Raw genomic sequence first — 4,980 nt, forward strand, 5'->3', positions numbered from 1 at the left:
TGCACCCAAAGACAATTAAATACACACAAGCACATTTAATCACACACAAACACAATTAAAAGTAATTAAAATAAATCTAGCTAAAAATTGGGCTGTTACAACTCTCCCCCCCTAAAAAGAATTTTCGCCCTCGAAAATTTACCTGAAGGAAACAACTCCGGATACGAAACTCTCATCCTACTCTCCGGTTCCCATGTGGCACTCTCTCCAGTTGGTCCAACCCAAATCACCTTGACCAAAGCAATCTCCTTGCCACGCAAACGCTTCAACTCGCGATCCTCAATCCTAATCGGCAAAGTCTCAACCGTCAAATTATCTCTTACTTCCAACTCATCCACTTGAATCACATGAGACGCATCATGCACATACTTCCTCAACAGAGACACATGAAACACATTATGAAGATTCGACAAAGACGGTGGCAACGCAATCCGGTACGCTACAACCCCAACCTTCTCAATGACATCAAACGGCCCAACAAAACGAGGAGTCAACTTCCTACACTTCAAAGCACGACCAACTCCGGTCACAGGATTCACCCTTAAAAACACGTGATCACCAACTTGAAACTCAATATCCTTTCTCCTCTTATCATGATAACTCTTCTGTCTACTCTAAGACGCCTTCATCTTCTCCTGAATTATCTTAACCTTTTCCGTAGTTTCTTGCACAACTTCCGGCCCAAACAAAGCACTTTCTCCGGATTCAAACCAACACAACGGTGTCCTACACCTCTGACCATACAAAGCCTCAAACAGTGCCATACCGATACTAGCATGAAAACTGTTGTTGTAAGTAAACTCAATCAACGGTAAACATTCGTCCCAACTGACACCTTGCTCCAAAACACAAGCTCTCAACAATTCCTCCAAACTCTGAATAGTCCTTTCTGTCTGCCCATCGGTCTGAGGATGGTAAGCAGAACTCAATCTCAACTTAGTTCCTAAAGCAGCTTGCAAACTCTCCCAAAATTTAGAAGTAAACCTCGGATCCCGATCCGACACAATACTAGAAGGAATACCATGCAATCTAACAATCTGCTCAATGTAGATCTCAGCCAACTTCGCTACCGACATACCAGTCTTGATAGGAACAAAATGCGCTGACTTCGTCAGTCGATCAACAATCACCCAAATCGAATCGAAACCCTTATTAGTCTTAGGCAACGCTCCAACAAAATCCATAGAAATGCTATCCCACTTCCACTCTGGCACAAACAGCGGTTGCATCAAACCCGACGGTCTCTGATGTTCAATCTTCGATTTCTGACAAACCAAACAAGCATAAACAAACTCAGCAATCTCCTTCTTCATTCCAGGCCACCAAAACAACCTTTTCAAATCCTGATACATCTTAGTTGCTCCTGGATGAATACTCAAACTACTTCTATGACCTTCGTCCAAAATTTGCCTCTTAAGCTCAAACACATCCGGCACACAAACTCGATCACGAAACATCAAAACACCAGTCTCACCCAATCTAAAGTCTCCACCTTTTCCTTGATTAACCAACGTCACTCGATTCACGAGTTCCAAATCTTCCTTCTGACCATTCTTGATCTCTTCCAAAATATTGCTTGTCAACTTCAACATACCCAACCTCACACCATCAGGTGTCAACTCACTAACCAAACTCAAGTCTCGAAACTGCTCAATCAATTCCAACTCTTTAACCATCAAAGCAGACATATGCAAAGTCTTTCTACTCAAAGCATCCGCAACAACATTAGCCTTTCCGGGATGATAACTCAACTGAAAATCAAAATCCTTAAGATATTCCAACCATCTTCTCTGCCTCATATTCAACTCTTTCTGATCAAACAAATACTTCAAACTCTTGTGGTCACTGAACACCTCAAACTTAGAACCATACAGATAATGTCTCCAAATCTTCAATGTATACACAACGGCTGCCAATTCCAAATCATGAGTCGGATAATTCTTCTCATGCACTTTCAATTGCCTCGAAGCATAAGCTACAACCTGACGATTCTGCATAAGCACACCACCAAGACCCATCTTAGAAGCATCACAATACACAACAAACGATTCCTTCGGATTCGGCAAAATCAACACCGGAGCTGAAGTCAACCTCTTCTTCAACTCTTGGAAACTCTTCTCACACTTGGCATCCCAAACATAAGCCTGTCCTTTCCGAGTCAACTGCGTCAATGGCAACGCCAACTTAGAGAATCCCTCAATGAACCTCCGATAATAACCGGCCAAACCAAGAAAGCTTCTAATCTCAAAAACAGACTTAGGAGACTCCCACTGCAACACTGCATCAACCTTGGAAGGATCCACAGAAATACCACCCTTAGAAATCACATGACCAAGGAAACTCACTTCCTTCAACCAAAACTCACACTTAGACAACTTGGCACACAACTGGTTCTCTTTCAAGACTTGCAACACAATCCTCAAATGCTCAGCATGCTCTTCCTCAGACTTTGAATACACCAAAATATCATCTATGAACACCACCACAAAACGGTCCAGATAAGGATGAAATATTCTATTCATGTATTCCATAAAGACACCTGGTGCATTAGATACTCCAAATGGCATCACAGAATACTCATAGTGTCCATACCTCGTTCGGAACGCAGTTTTGGATATATCTTCCGCCTTTACTCTAATCTGATGATATCCTGATCTCAAATCAATCTTACTAAACACCTCTGCACCCACTAGCTGATCCATCAAATCATCAATCCTTGGAAGTGGATACCGATTCTTAATCGTCACCTTGTTCAACTGTCGATAATCCACACACAACCTCATGCTTCCATCTTTCTTCTTAACCAACAACACTGGAGCACCCCACGGTGAAACACTCGGTCTAATAAACTGATTCTCAAGCAACTCTTCCAACTGATTCTTCAATTCACCCAACTCCGATGCAGACATCCGATACGGCGCAATCGAAATAGGACTCGTGCCTGGTACCAAATCAATTGCAAACTCAACTTCCCTCTCCGGCGGTAACTCGGTAATATCCTCTGGAAAAACCTCAGGAAACTCTTGCACTACCGGAAAATCACTAACCCCTTTCTCACCACCAACCTTCAAAGATGCAAACATCATAAACACACAAGCCTCACCATCTAAAGACTTCTTCACTTGCTCCGCGGTCAAAAACTTCCTATCTAACTCTTCTACCGACTTAGAAAAAGTCACACTCCTAGTCAAACAATTAATGCTAACCCCAAAAGCTAACAACCAATCCATACCAAAAATCACATCCATATGCTTCAACGGAAGACAAACAAGATCCAACTCAAAATCAACATCACCAAAATTAACAGGACACTTAGCACACATAAAAGAAGTAGTCACCGAACCGCTAGCCGGGGTGTCAATAACCATTCCACGCAACAAAGGAGTTACAACCAAATCCAAACGTTCAACACAACTAGCCGAGATAAAAGAATGAGTAGCACCAGTATCAATAATTGCAATCAAAGGAGTACTATTGATAAAACACATACCTCGGATAAGATTATCCGGCTGCTCCACCTCCTCGGCGTTCAAAGCAAACACCTTTCCCGCCGCCTTCTTTGGCTTGGTACACTTGGTACTAATATGACCCTTCTCTCCACAATTGTAACAAGTAGTCTCTCTTGCAACACCTCTGCAATCGACCGCCTTGTGACCCGCTTTCCCACACTTGTGACAAGTAAAATCATTCTTGCAATCACTAGCATAATGACCCATAGCTCCACACTTAAAGTACTTGACTTCCGCCAAACTTGGCCTAGAGCCTCCACCAGCTTCTCTCTTCTTTCCTTTGTCCTTGCTGTAAGGTTTTCCAGCCCCATGTCCTCTTCCTCTCTTTTCACCCTGAGCCTTGTAGTAATTAGACTTAGCTTTCCCAGCATCATCAAACATACGACACTTATGCACCAAAGTATCAAAGTCTCGGATCTCCTGAACACACATGTACTGATAGATGTCCGGCCTAAGCCCACTTTCAAACTTCACACACTTGGAAACCATAGCATCCTCCGCAACCAAAGATACGTTCCCTTGCTAGACTAACACAAACCACTAACCGATAGGAAAACAACACAACCAAGCAAATGCCGAAGGTACTAAACTACCATTCGCACACAACAGGGAAAAACAACAAGCAAAAGTCTAGACAAGACTGACCACGGCTCTGATACCAACTTGTAACGCTCCTATTTCTATTAAAGCAATTAAACATGCGAATAATACATTTATTCAAGAAATAGAGATTACGTCTTATTCAAAATTCAAAAACCGATAGACATGTATGTAAACCTCAACAGTTACAGCGGATACAACGGAATATAAATCGGAGTGATCAAATATATACATGCCATGAGCAAATAAATCATATCCAAAAGATAAATCTCAAAACCCAAACATCGGGTAGTCATCAACAAAATAATAATCCCAACGAAAATATAAACAACCTAATCTAGACCGACACGACAAGCCTAGATCAGAGCCGACACGACACCGATATCGGAGGAAGCTCCCGATATCCCAAGCAAAGACTCACCGAGACTACTCCTGCATAACGTCTACTCACCCATACAGGCAAGTAGGCGGTTAAAACCACTGGGGGTAAGCATTACATTATCATAATCCAGATAATAATCAAATCAAATAATATCATGTACTTGAATAATAATAGTCATGCATAAATACTTATATCACAACTTGATAGTTCATATCCACAGATATCAATCACATGAATAATTATCCAATCATAAATATTCATTCACAACATCAATCACAAACAATCATTATCAACTTTCATTCTTCTCCATTCATCACCAATCACATATTTCACATAGGACTCATGCTATGATATGCACTTATTGACACATAAATGCATGTGGTACCAAATCTCAACAAGGTCGTCACCTCCGATGGACAAGTCAACATCGCATGTAAGGCTCACCTCTGCCTTACAATAATCTCGAAGTAAAAGATTCATCCCTTTTAC

Source organism: Medicago truncatula, chromosome 4 (genome assembly GCF_003473485.1).
Source record: "Medicago truncatula cultivar Jemalong A17 chromosome 4, MtrunA17r5.0-ANR, whole genome shotgun sequence".
Classification (NCBI taxonomy): Eukaryota; Viridiplantae; Streptophyta; class Magnoliopsida; order Fabales; family Fabaceae; genus Medicago; species Medicago truncatula.